Source organism: Triturus cristatus, chromosome 12 (genome assembly GCF_964204655.1).
Source record: "Triturus cristatus chromosome 12, aTriCri1.1, whole genome shotgun sequence".
NCBI classification, from domain to species: Eukaryota; Metazoa; Chordata; class Amphibia; order Caudata; family Salamandridae; genus Triturus; species Triturus cristatus.
In genome coordinates this window covers 318,639,359-318,659,407 of record NC_140595.1, presented here as the reverse complement: position 1 = coordinate 318,659,407, position 20,049 = coordinate 318,639,359, and positions in this window count along the sequence as shown.

Genomic DNA, 20,049 nt, shown 5'->3' with positions numbered 1-20,049 from the left:
AGGGCGGCTCAGCGGTGGCTGGGTCGTTCAAGGAGAAAAAGGCGGCAAAAAGCAGCGAGGCTGGACGGCAGAAGCAGCAGTGCGTGGGGGCGACCTCGCCTTGTTACAGGCTCAGCGGTCGCAAATCTGGGAATGCGTCATTATCTATGGGTGTTGCGTGAAAACACCCACGCAACACCCATGGAACGCCTGCCTCGCTGGGGCAGAGTAACACAATACAGCAATTCAATTTGTGCTACGTTGCATTACTCTGGATTTATCAGGCTACTCAGGGCAACGCAAGGTGAGACCTTGCGTGGCTTGATAAATCGCATTTTAGGGTTGTGTCTCACATGCGCCCGTTGCATCATGCAAAAGCAATGTCACCCATACATAAATATAGTCCTTTATTTCTCTAACTTCTGCCTCAAGCTATACTGATTTCAACCATCTTTTTCAAAGATCTGTATAGTGTGCACAAACCTGTAGGGAGATGAATGTTGTCTCATGTCACCTTGTTACAGCAGCAAGGCGGGGCACAAGATTCCTTCCAAAAAACCCACATTGAAAGATACAATAGTCATTCCAACCTAATCTTCAAATATAATGGGTTAGGATGTGGCTTAACGCCTAGAGCAACTGACTTTGGATCTGGGGGCCAGGTTTGAGTCTGGCGGGAGGCTGAAAAATCCTGTGAATCTTGGTAAATCACGTAATCTCTCCGTGCCTAAAAAAGGAATGTGTCAGTTTGTAATGCAACTGGAATGCAACTGGAGCTCATGTAAAGCGCTCTGATACCTTCTGGTTGAGTTCACACTATAAAAAACTGCACATAAAAAAATTAAATCCATAAAAAGATTGATCCAGATGAACCGTCTCATGAATAAACATAAGGGTGAGAATTAATGATATTGGAAATTGGAGAAAAAAAAAAAAATCACCTGCAGATAATACATTGAAGAAGTCCAACTGTCCAAAGTCATGGTCATTCTAAAACCATACTGTCTGTCTGTCTGTATAGATCAGGGCTCTCCAAAGTCGGTTCTGAAGGGCCAGATCCATGCCAGATTTGTAAGATAACTACATTTATCTGAATGGGATATGCTTAAAATCTGGCATAGATCCGGTCCTCCAGGACCAACTTTGGAGAACCCTGGTATAGATCATTTCAAGGTGAATTTCTTGAATATATGACGTTGCAACGCCAACTATTACAACGCATGCTTTAACAACATGGTTTTTAATTTGCAACTACCATCACATGGCATGTTTTCACAACGCATGCAATTTCAACGCATTTTTAAGCACTACCATTACAACGCATTCCATTACAACACATACCATTACAACGCATAATACTTTTAGTGCAACAGTAGGATAAGTGTTGGATAGTGTAGGGGTAAAAATTACTATTACCACTCCAGTGAGTGCAACAGTTGGGAAAGTATTGGATAGTGTAAGGGTACACATTACTATTCCCACTCCACTGAGTGCAACAGTTTGGAAAGTGTTGGATAGCAGAGTGGTAAAAATTACTATTCCCACTCCAATGAGTGCAACAGTAGGGAAAGTATTGGATAGTGTAGGGGTAAGAATTACTATTCCCACTCCACTGAGTGCAACAGAAGGGAAAGTGTTGGCTAGCGAAGGGGTAAAAATGACTAATTCCACTCCAATGAGTGCAACAGTAGGGAAAGTGTTGGATAGCGAAGGGGTAAAAATTACTAATTCCACTCCAATGAGTGCAACAGTAGGGAAAGTGTTGGATAGTTTAGGGGTAAAAATTAGAATTCCCACTCCAGTGAGTGCAACAGTAGCGAAAGTTTTGGATAGCGTAGGGGGGAAAATTTTCATTCCTAACTACCCCATACCCATACCCACCCTAAAACTTAAAAATCTCCATTATTTACCTTATAATGCGTTGTAATGGCATGCGTTGGAAGGGTATGCATTGTAATGGCATGCGTTGTAGTGACGCGTTGTAATGGCTACGATGTAAAGGCAGTTGCATTGTAACAGTCGTGTTGTAAAAGCAGTGTGATTTAATGACTGCGTTGTAATGGATGTTTCCCGAATTTCTTTAATGTCTGGTCTTGGCTTGGTACATAACTCTGTAACATTGATCCAGTCAGGTTCCAGTTCATAGTCATTATCATCACTCTGGTCTTTGTCTACATTAATGTCTGGAATTGGAAGCAGCGTTGTAGGATTTACTAAATTACACCTTTTGTTAGAGGTATTATCAGCTGTCAATATGACTTGTTCATATCTGGTCACCATTTATTGAGTCAGAGTATGGGTCAGCACAATCTCAACAGAATGTGGAACAAATGCAATCAATGTCAGTTCCTTCACAATTCCTTCACTGTGCTCAATTGCAATACAAAGAACAGCAACCTCTTTCAGACAACCAGGAAGACTTACAGCTACTGGATCTTGCATAGTTGACAGGTAGGCCTCTTGCCTCATGATGTCACCATGTTTTTGAATAAGGACTGAAAGAGTACACTCGCCTCTCTCATGGGAATAAGACTAAAATTCCATACTGTAAACAGACAATTCAAGGGCGAGTGCATTACACAATTTTCCCCCCAAAACTAAACTCAAAAGGCCTCTAAACATTTGTTATTGAGGGTACAGTGTCCCTGATGTCACTCTGGGTCAGCTTTACTAAATACTTTGCAATAGAAAAAAAGTTTGAAAACCACTGAGAACAGTAGCCAACAATTCCTAGAAACATCCTCACCTTCCTCTGGGTGGTAGGAGAACCATCTTCAGAATTGCAAGTTCTTTTGAGACTTTCCTTGCCTCTTTCTCAGTGTGATGACCAGGATAAGTCATTTCCTTTTTTCAGTACTGCATTTTTGTGGGGAAAACTTGTGGCAATTGTCAGCTAAATGATTCAACAGTGCGATCGTATCAAGTTTACAGTCTTCTTTTGTCCTAGATACCACCAATAGACCTTCTATATATTAAACCACAACTGAGTTACAGGGCAACTGCAAACTTTCCAAATCTTTCTTTACAATCGGACTAAAATTGAAAGGATTTCCATTAAATCCCTGTTAAATTCAACACCAAACGAGAACTTTATTACGGAATTGGAACGTGAAAAGTAATTGACCATCCTCATGCAGAGGAATGGAGAATAACACTTGGCATAAGTCAATGGCTGTATGCCAGACTGCATCTGTTGGAATCTGGAAAAGAATTTCTGCAGAATTTGGTACCACCGGACAACATGGAATCACTACTTTCTTTTTTTTTTTTAAGTCCTGCACAATTCTTGATTTACTACTTGTTTTTTTAATGCAAGGAGTACCAGGCACTTCCTTCAGAATTCCTTGTGCAATCAATATTTTCAATAACAACCTTTGTTTCTTCTTCTGCCTCTTTAAAAGTTTGTATTGTCTAATTCTAGGGAAAACTGCATTTGGTTTTACATTTATCCTGACAGACTTTGCACTTTTTATCAATCCTATTTCTTGTCCCGTGAAATTCTACACCTTTTCTTTGACAGCATGTCTTCAATCCAGAGGCAAATCATCTTTAACGTGGAACAACTGTACTCTTGAATCTTGTAATTTAAGTTTTAACACTAAATCTTTATCTTGGGTTCCAATTGAAATCCCATCCGCTGTATAATAAATCAGACAGTTCATTTTGCAAAGCAAGTCACCACCCAACAAACTGACAGGACTCAAATCACAAAACATGAACTGGTGATTATTTTCCAATGATCCTATTTTAACAGGGACACCTTCTGTAACCTGGTTAACAATCTTTGTATTGCTTATGCCTACAACTTAGACTTCTCGTCCCAGAAGGGGAGGTTTGGGACCTCTACAGAACAAACTTCACAGTGGGTGGCTCCTGTATCTATCAAGAAAAACACAGGGTGGCAATTTACCTCACCATCTACACTTTGGTCAACCTCCAGGACTGCTCCATGTAAGCAATCCTCCTCAGACAACGTCATTGGGTGTTAGATTTTGGGGGAAAAAGAGGGAAATAATTATTCAGAATCAATGGATTCTGTTGGTACCCTGGACTATAAGGAATTTTGTTTCTCAAATTTTGATGCAACACTGGCGCTACGGGCAAATTCATATTAAAAAACCCTTGATTTTGCACACTCTGCATAGAAGCTGATTGGGTGCGGCCACTGACTGTGTTTGAACCTGATTCATATTCTGCTGCATCTGGGAAACAAAATCATTCTGGATTTGATCTAGATTCTGTCTTCATTCCCACTTCCAATGGCCAACTTCACCTCAGAAATTACAAGCAGTGATCTTGCTTAGTAAATCAATGTTGGCATTTAGTCCAGAGTTATTCACAACTCTCTTCCATAACCTTGTCATTTCTCACAATTTGCATTGGTTGCATCCCATTCTTTCCATAATTGTCAGACAACACAAAACCCTCATAGGAACTTATCATCTGGTTCTTGCCATTTCTCTGAAACTGCTTTGTTTTTGCAATCATCAGCTTCTCCTTGTTTTTCTGCTTTGCATCAAACCAATCACAACTATACATGGAATATTTCAGGAGCTCATCAATACCCCTTGTCTGCCAGCACATCAAACTCTGTTGAATATGAGAACTAACCTCAGGACGCAAACCCTTAACAAAAGCAGGCAGAAAACCAGGAGCACCATCTTTTTTGGGATCTTCAACTCCACCATGCAAAGCCTCCTCAAGCCACTCATAATAGTCATGCACTTGCTCTTTCAGCTCTTGCGTGAATCTCAAAATCTTTGGCCAGTTAATTGTTTTCTCCGGCACCTTCTTTTTCAAATGCCCTATGTAGGAATTTTTTTTTTTTATTGGGGTGGGGGAGACCCTTTTCAAGCAACAACCAAAATCCCTATCCGGGTAAAAGACAAAAGTCACTAAATTAAGTGATGTTTAACCTTATGGGAACTTGGCACTAAAGCAGTTCAGCTTAAATTTGAGGCAATTTGTAAAGTATTTATACAGCACCCAAACAGTAATAAAGTGAAGACACAACACAAGAAAAATCCCACACAGAGTCAAATTTAATAAATAAAATGACACTAGACAACAAAAATCCAATCTGTCAAACTAGAGATTATGAATTTTAAAGGTTTAAGTGAAAACAGTGCTAAGAAGCAGAAACCGTAAACCGTGGGTACCTGGTTGTGTTGGATTGAGACAAAGTCACAAGTTCAGGCTTACCACAATTTATTTATTTATTTTATTTATAAGGTTTTATATAGCGCGAACGTGACCCACGAGGGTATCAGAGCGCTTTGAAGTATAAAGTTATAGAGACATAAGAAATAAAGTAATATACATGCATTATATATTCGTCATTACTTACAAAAGAGGCAAAAGGTATAAGATAACATAGGTATAAGATGACAATGGAATGCAGGTCGGGCACAGGAGCAAGTTTGACCCACTGAGTATAGTACCTTATGTCCTTGGTGAAAAGTCTGTATGGCCCTGCTTTGCGAGGCTTCACATTGTCCAGCGTAGGTTCCAATGAGACTGTGTATGGCTTTACATCACACTGCCTCAGTTCCAATGAAGCTTTCAGCTGTACGACGAGGCTTAGCAGGGTTTTGTGTCCCTCAGAGTCAGTTTCAATGAAGCTTGGAGCTGTAGAGCGAGGCTTTGCGTCGCTCGTTGTTGTTTATGATGAAGCTTTCAGCTGTGCGGCAAGGCATTGTGTGGCATTACGCCGCTTGCCATTGGTTTTGATGAGCTCGCAGCTGTGTGACAAGGCTTTGCGAGGCTTCTTGCTGTTTTGTGTTGTTTCACACCAGATTTGGTGAAAACTTCAGTTGGCCCAGGAGCAGTTCTCTCTGATGCCAGTCAAGGTTCCTGGACCAAGGCACCTCTATGGTATCAGGGACTCACTCCAGCAGAGGCCAGCAGAACTCAGGGAGGTCCAGTTGCAGGTCCTGGCAGGTCCAGTGCAGCAGCTCAGCTGGGCAGCTGCAGGGAGGCCTCTGGAGCTAGCTGTGCCCTTGTAGGTCAGAACAGGAGTCCAGAAGGTAGCCCTGGGAGTCACTCTGGTGATCTTGGATTCAAACAGCAGATCCAGGCTTCCTTTCCCAGGCAGCAGGGCAGTCCTCCAGCAGCAGGGCAGTCCTTCTTCCCAGTTTTTCACAGGTCCAGATGCGATTTGCTGAGTGGTTCAAAAGGTCCAGTATTTATACCTGGTGCCAAACTTTCAAGTGGGAGAAACTTCTAGACCGCCCCCACATATGGTTCTGTGAATGTCCTTCCTTCCCCTGCCTGGGCTTCAAGTGGTCAGGGATGACAATAGGCTGGTGCCAAGTTTCTTCATGTCTGTGTGTGGAGGTAGCCCATTTGAAATGTAATCGGGGTACAGAACAGTCTTTTTCTCACTGTCTTGGAGGAATATACAAAGGCCAACTGCCAACTACACCCAGCCTTGTGACCTACGACACAGGCTGCAGGTACAATATGGTTAGGACAAGAAAATGCCAATTTTCTAAAAGTAGCGTTTTCAGAATTGTGACGTAAATTCCAACTTTATCATTAAAGAAGGTTTAAAATCACTATTCATTTGAGTGTAAACATGAGTTTCCTATGTGCTCCTCCCAGGCTTAATTTAACACTTATTGAGTAAAATAAGGTAATACAATGTTATCCTATGGGAGAGATAGGCCTTGGAATAGTGAAAAATTATTTTAGATGTTTTTTTACTACCAGGACATGTAAAACATAAACACACATGTCCTGCTTTCTGGGAAGCAAGATGGCGGCCGCTTAGGTGGCCGAGTGCAACACTAGCGGGCTATGCTGGGTCAGAACTTGTAATTTAGGCCCCCACTGGATATATTATTACTGCGACTCAGCCCCCCCAATGCTGGTTATACGGACTTTTACTAAGAGAACCTGGGCGCTCTTGCTAAAGTTTAGCTCCCGGTCAATTAAACGCCTTGTGCAGAGATACCTGCTTGGGCTGCTTCTCGGAGGTGGAGGTATGGCCCCGAAGATCGCGAGCTCATCTGGTCCCAAGGCAGCGTCAGCGTCAGCTCGAGGACCACGGGGAGAACCGCCGGCATGTCTGGATGTCTCGGAGAGGTCGTTTGACGGAATGCGTCAGCCCATCGCGTCGGACCCGCCGAGGAGAGGGAGAGGCGGGGCTACTGGCAAGAATCGTCCAGCCGGCCCCTCCGTAGCTGATCTGCTGATGCGGGGAAAGGAAACACAGGCGGAGACTGAGACAGCGACAGCAAAGGCAAAAACGGAGAAAACTGGTGCGAGGCAGAAGCGGAATAAGGAGGTGAGCCCAGCAAGGATCTCTGGAACTTTTAGAAGTACCCTAGTGATCCTGAGCACAAAGAGCATGGGGGGGCGATGGAGAGGCTCAAGGAGGTGAGTCTGAAAGCGAGGGCCCCCGTCTTAACATCAATGCTGACGGCGAGAGGGACCCCCCAGTATTGGTTTCTGTTGGGGGGGTCAGTTTAGATACATTAAGTTCGGCGACTCTCCCCTCGGCCTCCCTCCCCCAAGATTCTCCAGATGCAATGGCTCTTGATAGGAACCAGGAAATTACAGTAAACGGCAAAGATATGCAGGACGAAACTCCCATATCCAAAGGTGCTGAGGATGGTGGAGAGGGATCTTGGTATTCTCCCTCAACATCTGAGATGAATAATTTGACTTTGGTAAAAGGTCAGGTGGTAGGGGGTAAGAATGGAACTGACACAGACAAGGAGCCCAGCGATGCCTTCTTCTCTGTTTCAGAAGGGGCAGAATGGTCAGATGATGCGTTAAGCTCATCGCCAGGGGCCAGCAACCTGGAGTCAGATCTTGAGGATAGCGACCCGGACCCCCCGGTAACGGAGAAAAAAAATAATTCAGTGTCCTGGAATACAGAGGCGGGCGAAAAAGGATTTAAGCTGGGACTATTCTTCTGCTACACCACTCTCTGGTAAATCACCGACTGACGTCGGAACAATCTCCCCCACCCTGGAGGTAATACACCAGGCCATTTTTTATCATAGAGAAGAAACACGACAAGATAGCCGGAAGGCACAGGCCGCGATGAGAAAGATGCAGGGGGTTGTCAGGAAACTCTCCAAGGCATGCACCAATATGGGCGATAGAGTGACAAACCTTGAGGAAAGAATAGTGTCAACAGAAGCAGAGGCGGCTAGTGCACTAACTCAGGCGGTGGCTCAAGACGCTCAAATAAAGGATATCCAGTGGAAGCTGGAAGATTTTGAGAACAGACAAAGGAGGAATAATCTCAGGGTGCTGGGGATCCCCGAAGGAGTGGAGAGACAGGATACGGGGGCAGATATAATCGATCTTTTTAAATCAGCCTTTCCGGAGTTGTCAGAGTGGAGGTGGGCTGTAGAGATCCAAAGAGCACACCGAACTCCGTTTAAACCTCGTGCTCAATCTAGGGAGGGGGATAAACCAAGGACAATTCTTGTTTTCTTTGGCAATTTCCTCCTGCGACAGGCAATCTCAGGTAAAGCTAGACCAGAAGCAAGGAGATCAGTTGGGGAGGTCTCTTTCTTTGTACGGCCGGATTTCTGTCACTCAACTGTAGAGAGACGCTAGAGGCTGAGATAGCTAATAAAGCCATTTCAGGAAAAAAAATATCCAGGTTTATCTTATCAATCCGGCGCAACTTAAGATAGTTCATGATGGGCATACAAAATATTTTGCATCGGAAATAAAAGCCAGAGAGTACCTGGATGCTTTGAACAAAAAAAGTCGCAGTAAACATAGGATTTGGGATGGCTCTAAAAACTATATAAAAGATTCGGATTGTTTATATATATATAATTTTATTTTTTTTCTCTTTCTCTTTCTTGTCTTTTTATGTGTTTATGAGCCATCTGTTGAGTCTGAATTATGGGGGTGATATAAAACTATAATGGAATGATTTAGAATGACCCAGACCGCTAGTGCAACATACATCACATGCACAGACCAAGGTCTGAGCGCTTCAACAGGGTGGAGGGAGTTGTGGGTGGTGGGGAGGGTGACATTGGGGTGGGGTGGGGTGGGGGTTTACAGGGTTGGGGGGGTTGGTTTGGGATGGGGGGGTCTCTGGTGGTGGGGAGAAAAAGAAATACCTGGTATTGTTTGGTAACTTTGAAACAGGCTCGATATATAAAACTGATGTTGGTTTGTATCAAATAGGGTGTGCCTACTTAGCAGAGGAAAATGGGGAGGCTTAGGATAGGTACGGTGAATATTGGCGGTCTGAATGATTGGAGGAAAAGGTAACGGCTAGGACAGTTTGTATGGTCAAATTATCTAGATTTAGTTTGTATACAGGAAACCCATGTGCCTTGGGCTAAAAGATATTTATTAAATATTAAAGGATTTGATTTACTGGCTTGCTCCAGCCAGACATCCAACATTAGAGGTGTTGCAATTCTGGCTAAATCATCTTTGGGGGGGGCTAAACGTCAATTGTCAGATGCCCTTGAAAGATGGGCATTAGTAGAACTGGATCTGGGATACACTATATGCACAATATATGGTTCGAACCAGGACGATCCCGAAATATTTGAACAGTTGGAGATAGAATTAATTAACTGGACAAGACCCTTGATAGTATGCGGGGATTTTAATATTTCGGTTGATTTTGGTAAAAATAGTATCTATTCAGGCCGTAAACCCAAGGTATATCGCGCATTAAAAGCATTAAGGGATTCACACAAGTTGATTGATGTTTGGGGAAGTAAGAAACCAAATGAACCTGGGTTTACATATTTTTCCTATCCGTATAGTAAGTATACCAAATTAGATTATTTTTTGATCACCAGATCTGAAATTAAGAAAAATTGCTATAAGAGTCGATATAAGTCTATTTGCCAGTAAAGTCAATGGAGTCCAAGTACTCCTTAGCTTTGATTTCAGAACTAAAGAATAGGGTTTTACCATCAGATATCACTTTTAACTGTGCCGGGTTTAACAAGAAGGCTTGTATTTTTTTTTCCTGAAAAGGCTTAATCATCTCCCTTAGTCTCCATCTTCGCTCGACCGTCGTATGGCAGTAATCAGGACGCACGAAAAACGAGATTCCTTCTCCAGCCCTTCTCGCTTCCGGCCTCGCTTTTTCAGCAATAGACTGTCTCAAAATATAATTTCCGAGAAAAACCAATATCGCTCTGGGTCTATCACCACCTCTCGCATTTTTACGAATTTTAAATGGTGTACGATGGACACGCTGGATCTCGGTAGCCCAGTTCCAGCTGGAAAGTTCTGGAAAGGCCTGCTCAAAAAGTTTAATGATATAGGCCTTTATATCTGGGCCCTCCACCCCCTCCGGGACCCCCAGAACCCTCAGGTTGTTTTGGCGAAGCCTGTTTTCCAATTGTTCCGTCTTCCACTGTAAATCAGTCACCTGTGCACATTGAGCATCAACCTTAGAAGTAGCTTCAACAGCTTCAGCTTCTATTGTTACTATTCTCTCTTCCAGGTTTGATACTCTATCGCCGGTGTTAGCACAGGCCTTAGAAAGTTTTCTCACTATGCCCTGCATCTTCCTCATCGCTGCCTGGGCTTTACGATTATCCTGGCGTGTCTCCTCTCTATGTGCCATAATTTCTTGATGAATCACCTCCAATAATGAGAGGTTAGTATTGTTAACACCAGGATCCTCCTGGGGGGGAAGAGCAGGGGATTGGTTAATACTGGTATCCATACGGCCCTGAGTCTTATGCCTTATCGCCATTGGGGGTCTAGTAGTTATTACTGGGGCATCCCCTTCAAAATTACTATCTGAGCCGCCTTCAGACTCAGGATCAGAACTATCTTCACCATCTTCCGACCAACCGGCCCCCTCTGAAGTAGAAAAAAAGCACTCACTTGGAACTTTCTCCTTTTCACTGAGGGGATCACCCAATTCAGAGTCCGACTCGATTTTTGATATTCCCATCTCGATAGTATCTTCTACTGGCGTTATTGAAGTTTGGCCCTTTACTGACAAGATACCTTCTGGCCCCTGCTTATTTAAATCCTGCCGCACGGAGTACTGAGGTGACTGATCAATTTCTGCATGCAGAACATTTTTTATGCCCGCTTTTACCACTACCTTAACCTGAGATTGCGATTTGGTAGGCATTACGCTATCAACCTCCTGATTTATATCAATGTTATCAGCTATTTTCGGCCCTCCCATCGGCCCTCTGTCCGGAGTGTTAATATTGCCCTCGGTCTCCACAGCCGTATCAGTCAATGCCACCATCGCCCCCTCCTTACCGGCTTTTGGAAAAATATCTGCTATTGAGGTGGGGGCCTGACTTGTTTTCGTAATGCTTTGCGGGTGTTTTCTTCCTCTTTCGAGAGGCAGCTCCTTTCCCTCGGCCGCGAGTCCGCCATCCCCCTGAAGCGGTTTTTTTCTTTGTGATGCCGCTTTCAGACCCGCGGCGATTTTTGGGGCCATCCTGCTTCCTCGTGTCTTCGCCTTTCTTCGTGTTTCCGTAGTCTTAAATAAAATAGCAGGACTGTTATCGTGGCTCTGCACTGCTCCGGTCCTGATAGGGATCTGCTCAGAGTATTCCGAGCTCTCCTCCGATCTGTTCCGCGTAATTCCGCGCTGGCTGCACCAGCTCCGTGCTGTTCTGGTTCTGCTTAGGCTCCACCTCCCCGATCTTCCGCGGGGCTTGCACCGGACCGAAGACGCTGTGGACTTCAGATCACCCTCAGTCAGCCAGCAAACGGTGTTTCGTAGAGTTGATACTATCAATATCAGCATCGTCCTTAGTTTCCTGAATTGACAACGGAAGCACACTCCAATTTCGTCTCCGCACACGATTTAGGCTTCCATCGATCTCTCGCCTCTGCTTGCTGCCTTCACCGCCTCACTGCACCGGCCGTTAGACAGCCGCCATCTTGCTCCTCCCTATAGACTTATATCGACTCTTATAGCAATTTCTCATTGTTTATGCACACTTGGTCTATGTATTATTATTGGTTTTCGATCCTAGGGTTCATCTAGATTTAAATTCTTTTTGCTCTTCACCGCCGCACTGCTGTCCATCACGTGCACAGACTAGGTCTGAGCGCTTCTCAGTTAGGGTTAGGTCAGGCTTGGGTGGTGGGATGGCAGGTTAGACGTGGGTGGGTGGGGGTTGGGGAGGGTGGGGGGGCACAGAATCAGGAAAAGTAAGAAAAAGTTGCAGTTTTGAATATCATGGGTGTAATTATCAGTGGAAAGATTTTGTAAATAGTTATCAGTTCAGGCTCCTGGAAGCGCCTGTCTTCCTTGTTTTTCGAATAGCTTCATGTGATGTTGAATATTAGGATCTGCTCCATTAATATAGGTGGGTTGAATGACTATAGGAAGCGACAAAAATTAGCCCATTTTGTGAGGTATAATAGATTGGATGTGTTATGTCTTCAAGAGACACACCTCCCATGGGCTAAAAGGAATCTCATGTATATGAGAGGGTATGAATTAGGGATTTGCTCAACACAATCCTCGATAAATAGGGGAGTCGCAGTTTTGGTCAGATCATCTTTGGGAGGAGTGAGACGGACTAAAGCAGACAGTAATGGGAGATGGGCCTTACTTGAGTTAGAAAAGGGTTTCACAATATGTGTAGTGTATGGATCTAATAATGACGATCCTGAGATCTTTGATTTTTTGGAAGTAGAGTTAGCCACCTGGGTAACCCCTATAATCTTTTGTGGGAACTTTAATATTTCTGCAGAATGGGATCTGATTAAAGCTTATTCCGGACGAAAGCACAGAACATTTAGGGCCGTCTCATCTCTCATAGGATCACATGGGCTTGTAGATGTATGGCGGATGAAAGAGCCTAAAGATCCAGGATATACGTATTTTTCTATTCCACATCAGAGATATACCAAATTGGATTATTTTTTTGTTTCCGGTTCAGAAAAAAACAGAGTAGCCATATTTAAACTCCCAAAGATATTATCGGATCATAACCCTCTGGTGTTAAATTACGAATTGGAGAGATCAGATAGGGCTCCCACCAGGTGGACTTTTGAAAGGAAATTACTACAAGATAAAAGATTCGTAGAGCATATAAGGAAATGGGTTGGGGAATTTTTTTCTGCTAATAGATATAGTGCCTCACGAAATATTGTGTGGGAGACGTTTAAGGCAGCATTAAGAGGAGAACTAATAAGCTGTGCTGCAAGATTGAGAAGAGAAGACAGGAGCGAGGTCGAGAGGCTAATGAGAGAATTATCAGGAGCTGAGGAACAACACATTCTAGATATAACACAAGGCAGAGTGAGCACTGAAAGCCAAAAGAAACTGTTAGTAGTTAAAGCCGATCTACAGAAGTTGATAACATGTAGGGCAGTAAGTGAGTTTCAAACTTCTAGGCTTCAACGCTACGAAACCGGTGAGCAAGCTGGCAGAATTCTAGCATTACAAATTAAACAAGAAAGAGTTCGAAATAATATTACCAAAATTGAAGATAATGGGATTGAGTATACGGAAGCTAAGGATATTCTTCAGGTTTTTAAGAAATTTTATCAAGATCTTTACACTGCAGAAAATCTAGGAGGTCCCCGAGCCGCGTTCACTGATAATGGTCCTAGGCTTGATATTGCTGCCAAGGAAGAGTTGGAACAGGACATTAGCAAGAATGAGATAGCAATTGCTTTGCAGGAACTACCCACAGGCAAGGCCTCGGGTCCTGACGGGATCCCATCTGAGATGTATAAATGTATTGCTCCGGAGATATCCCGCTTTTAACTGACCTATTTAATGGTGTGGCATTATCTGGGGTTACCCCAGATTCATGGAGGGAAACGAATATTGCGCTAATTAATGCGGACACTAAATTATATTCAAAAATTTTGGCAAAAAGGTTGGGCAGGGTCATAGGTGTCTTGGTCTCCCCGTGGCAACATGGGTTTGTACCAGGGCGGGGTACTACGGACCATACTAGGAGGGCAATAACATTGTTTGATGCACAGTCTGTAGTGGGTGACGAGATGGCCATGATCCTGCTCGACGCAGAAAAAGCCTTTGATCGAGTCGTTTGGAACTTCCTTTGGGGTATTCTCGTAGGAAGAGGCTTTGGAGAAAAATTTATAAGAGCACTTAAAGCAATGTATGTTAATCCAGTTGCTCGAGCTGTAGTTATGGGTCAGAGTTCTGATATCATAATAATAAACCGCGGTACGCGCCAAGGGTGTCCTTGCTCTCCAATCCTTTTCGCTCTATATATCGATCCGTTTATTCAAAAGATATTAGGTAGCCCAAGAATCAGACCAGTGATATCTCAGGGGCACGAAACTAAGATCTTGGCATATGCTGATGATCTGGCTGTGATTACGCCTGATCCACACCAAGCACTCCCCGAGTTGATACGAATAGCGGGGGACTTTGGTGAACACTCAGGTTATCTAGTAAATGAATCTAAAACACAAATCATATGTACCAAAAATATTATCAAAACAGATGAAAGATTTGTAGATTCGGCGATATATCTAGGGGTAAGAATTAATGCCTCAATCGACAAAATCATAGACGAGAACTTTGGTCCATTGAATAAAACTATAGAAAAAGATTTAAAAAGAATCGATGCTTTACACCTTTCATTGATTGGAAGGGTTAATGTGATAAAAATGACAATGTTCCCCAAAGTCCTTTACCTATTTAGAGCCATACCTCTTTTGATAGATGAAAAAATAATCAAAAGTTTGGAATCAATGTTTATAAAATTTGTATGGCAGTATGGGAGAGTCAGGCGTTCTACTAATCTCCTTTCTCTTCCTAGGGAAAGGGGTGGCCTGGGACTACCGAATATGAGGCTGTATCATTGGTCATGTCTATTGATACACATGTCTATTCTTTTCCGTACAGATCAACAAGTAAATTCGGTAGTCTATGGCAGTCAGAATCCTCCCTCAATATATGAGCTACTGGTCGGTAGAAAAGTATTCGGTCTCTTAATGCGGGAAATTGATCGTAGATACTACAGGAAGGCTCGCTTTAAGGTACTGGAAGGTGCATGGGGGGTCTGGAGAGTAATTTCAAAGTTTTGTCTAATCCCAAAGATAAATAGATATGTACATCTATATAATTCTAGGATATTCCCCCAGATGGTAGTCGACAGAAATCTACAAGCCTGGGAAGATCTAGGAGTTAAGACAATTGGTGATATAACGCAGGGAAGTCAGATCTTGGGATTTGAGGTTCTACAATCCAGATTCTGTATTCCTTTAAAACACTGGCTATTGTATAATAAACTGATAAGCTGGTTGAAGGCCGTAAGACCAAGGATAGTATTCATAGATGAATTTTCCATTATAGACCAGTTGGTCAAAGGGAGTGAGAAGATCAGGGTTTTTTTATAATATATTATGTCAGGAAATACAAGATGATTTAGGTAGAACAGAAGAAGCACTGGCTAGTAAACTGGGAAATCCTGATATTGACTTAGACCTCACCCTCCTACTAAACAGAAAAATATTTCGCTCTACAAATTTTAGAGCACAGCATTATAAAACGCTGTTTAACTTATATCACACTCCCGCAAAGTTATATGCTTGGGGTTTAAGGGAGGATGATACCTGCCCCAGGTGCAAGGTTGGTGAGGCAGACCTGCTTCATATGTTTTTCGAATGTGGATCTCTCCTAGGAATACGGAGAGAGATAGAAAAATTTTGGGAGACACTCCTAGGGAAAAAAATACTTATGTCATCCACCTTGATGGTTCTAGGTATCGACAAAAGATTAAAATTAGAGAAAACAGAAGAGGCGCTATTGTTTATCTCTGTGGCGGTATTTCGACTACTAATTTCTGCAGGCTGGAAAGAAACAGTACCCCCCTCTTTTCAAATGTGGCTTTCTAGAATATTAGGCATGCATAATATAGAAATTTCTCTTTATGCACAGAAAGGGAAAAAAGTAGGGGATTTTGGCCAAAGTATTTGGGATCCTATAACAAAATGGAGAGAGGCTAGGTCTGTAGAGGTGTAGAGAAGGCAGAATTCGTGTTATGTATGTATTTGATGAATTGGAATGTATACTTTTTTTTTTTTTTTTTTCTCCACTGATACTTTGTGTTAAGAGATGACATTTGTATATATTCACTGCAAACCAAAAATAAATAAAAATAAAAATAGGAATTGAGCCCATTGGGCACTTTAAAATCCCCCCCAAAAAAAAAAAAAAAAAAAAAGATCTGAAATTAAGAATGCCACAATTGAAAAGCTTCCAAAAACTTTGTCGGACCATAGCCCATTAATTCTGGAGCTTCCACAAGATCTCTCGAATAAGAAACAATCAAAATGGACATTTGAGAGGAAGCTATTAGTTAATCCCAACTTTGTGGAATATATAAGGAAGTGGACACAGGAATACTTTAATATGAACCGTTATAGTGCATCCCAAAATACTGTCTGGGATGCATTTAAGGCAGCTCTTAGAGGTGAAACAATAAGTTTTTCGGCTAGAGGGAAAAAAGAAGAGCGGGAAAATAATAAGAGATTAATGGGTCAGCTAGCGGAAGCAGAGGAGCAACACATGATATATATTAGTCAGGGAAAAGAGGTTTCGGGGATCCAGCAGAAGATTATATGTATTAAAGCAGAGATACATAAAGGGATAACACAAAACTCTGCTGATGAATATCAGACGCAGAGGGGTAAGCTCTATGAGACAGGAGAACAGGCAGGAAAATTGTTAGCCCTCCGGATCAGACAGGAAAATATAAAGAATAAAATAACTAATTTAGTAGAGGGGGCAAGGGTCTATACAGAACCAGAAGATATATTAAATGTTTTTAAACGCTTCTATCAAAATCTGTATAAGGAAGAAAAGTCACCAGACGCAGATAGTTGTGAATTTTTAGATTCAGGGCCACATCTTGGAAGTCAGGATATAGAGGTATTGGAGAAAGATTTTGAAAAAGGAGAGGTTGCTGAAGCATTACAAGATTTACTCTCTGGGAAGGCTGCTGGGCCCGATAGCATCCCGCTAGAAGTTTACAAATGTATTCAGAATGAGATTATCACGATACTTCTGGATTTATTTAATGGTATAATGAGCTCTGGGGTAATTCCAAATTCATGGAAGGAAACCAATATAATAGTTTTTCATAAAAAAAGGAAGCCCCCAGAGAATCCTGCATCATATCGTCCAATATCCCTTATTAATAGTGACACCAAGATATATGCAAAGGTTATGGCCAAAAGGCTCTGAAGGATTATAGGCGGATAGGTCTTCCCGTGGCAGCATGGGTTTATACCAGGCCGAGGGACCACAGAACATATTTGGCAGGCTATTTCACTTTTTGATGTGCAGGCTGCCACGGGGGGACGGATGGCCATGATCCTTCTCGATGCAGAAAAGGCCTTTGATCGTGTCACATGGAAGTATCTATGGGGGATATTGGAATATAGAGGCTTTGGACCTAAAATAATAAATTCCATTCAGGCCATGTACTCTGAACCGACGGCCAGAATCCAATTAATGGGTGCAAGTTCGGAAAGAATATTTATCTCCAGGGGGACACGTCAGGGGTGCCCCTGCTCACCAATTCTTTTCGCTTTATATATAGACCCGTTAAATCAGAGATTGATAGGCTGTGATAATATCAGACCAATAGTTAGTAATGGATTCGAGACCAAGCTCTTGGCCTATGCCGATGATCTGGCGATAATAACCCCCGAACCAGGCCGGGCTTTGAGTAGTATTAAAGAGATCGCTAGTGAATTTGGACGATGCTCTGGTTATTTGTTAAATGAAATTAAGACCCAGATAGTTTGCACTAGTAATATTGCAATGAATGATGAAAGGTGCACTGAATCTGCAGTATATTTGGGGGTTAGAGTGAGCCCTGTACCTGAAGCAATTATAAAAGAGAACTTTGCTCCGTTACTATCAACAATTACGGTGGATCTAAAAAGAATAGATACTTTACATTTGACTTTAATAGGGAGAGTCAATGTATTGAAGATGACTATGCTCCCCAAAATATTATATCTCTTTCGCTCCATTCCCTATATGATTGATGAAGGATTAATGAAATTAATAGAGGCAACATTCATGAACTTCATATGGCAGTATGGTAAAATAAGACGATCCATGAAATATCTTTCTCAGCCTCAGGCTAAGGGCGGACTGGCTATCTCTAACATTAGATTTTATCGTTGTGCTTGTCTAATTAGCCAAATGGCAATACTATTTGAGCCGGCCAAAAATCAGACAGATAACGCATATGGCAATCATGTTTTACCATCTATATTTGAACTAATGTTGGGTAGGGAAGCTATAGGACTCCTGTTGCGGAGAACAGATAGAAGATATTTTAAAAAATCACGATACAAATTAATGGATAGTGCCTGGAAGGTTTGGAAGCTGCTTCAAAGAACAATTGGAATCCCTAAAATAAATTATTATACTCCCCTTTGGAACTCAAGACTATTTTCTCAATTTAGTTATGATAGATTGGGGAAAATATGGGAACAGCAAGGTGTTATAAGAATAGGGGATATCTGGGAAGGGGAGCAATTGTTAGACTTCGGTACTATCACTGCTCTGTACTTGTCAGAAACAACTTCAGACGGAGCATTAGTAGGCGCTCTTTAGCTGGTTCACTAGTCGGCCAAATAACAGCAACCTCACAAAAATTTCTAGAAACAAGTATCTCAAACAATGCATCCAAATCAGTCCACGGTATTTTCAAAATCGTCAAACAATGAGCCTTCTTTGGCCATTTCTCAGGTTCCTCTTGCAATTTCCGAAAATTTGTTGTAAAAGCATAAAAGCATAAGGATCAACTATTCTACAAGGCACATGAACATCATTTCTCCAAGTATTTCTCGCTGGGGAAGTTCTGAAACTGCCTTTAACTTAGAATCACTGACAGTCCCATTCAATTTTTTTACTGTCTCTGGAGCTTTTGTTTTAGTAGTAACCTTCTTCTTCCACCTTTCTCTGTACTTCCTCAAATCTCTACAGTCGTTTATCTTCTCAACTCAATCTTTAATATGAGCTTGTAAAGTTACCAAGTCCAACACTTTCATGTTGTCATTGGTCAAACCTATTTTGTAATTTCTCTATGCATTTCTCATTCCATTGCTATCAAGTTCACACTCATCAGCCGATTCCTCAAGCCTATTGTGCTTCATTCACGCATATCACTGCTACTCTAATCAAATATCTAATTTCATCCACATTGTACGATATCAATCTATTTCAATTGGCCCCTGTAAAAAAATCTTCAAAGAAAGTTTTTAATAGCCCAATGTTAATATCTTTCTCTTCAGGAATCTCAACAGGAACAGTAGCAGCAGGCTTATCATTTGAAACCGGAGTGACAACAGAAGAATCTCTGCTGGTACTTGGCAAAATTGTCAATGTATTCTCAGGCGGTAAACTCGCTGAGGCAGGAGCAAGTGTAGGCATAGTCAGTCCCTGTGCTTGTACACTCGCACACTCCAGCTTCATCCATATAGAGTACCTCAGAACTCTACCCCTCTCTCTGAAGTCCTCACCTCCTCCATACGCTCATGGGATCCAAAGGATCATCTAAAATATTATGCTCCTCATCTGAATCTTGTTTTCGCCTTTGGGTCTCTCTGTCTCCCTCATCATTTTTGTGTCTGTTGTTTCTATGACAATTACAGGAAAAACTCTCACTCTCTCATTTCCTCTCACCAGAATCTTTTTTGTTGATCCCACTTGCCTTCAAACCACTATCTAAATGAACCCTTCACCTTCTTCTTCATTTTCTTTCTCTTTTCCTCTGTAGTCATCCATTCCCATTTGTTCAGTGCCTCAAACTGTAAGGTTCTAGATAACAGTTTCCTCTCATTCATGGTTTGTCTCAAGAAATCTAGCTTTCTAATGCTACATGTACCCTCTAAAGGAAACTGCAACTCCTTGTCACAAGAGGTGTATTCATGCTGGTTGCGAATCCAGGTACACGTATAAAATCCATTGTTTGCAATAATTTCATACGCAGGCGAACCCTCTGTAGGTATTTCCTATCCCTCTGTAGGTGGTTGGTAGGAATTTTAGGCTTTTCAACACAGCACCCATTATTTTAAGTCTAAATTATCCAAACACTGCACACAAAAGCTAGTGAACAATGAAAA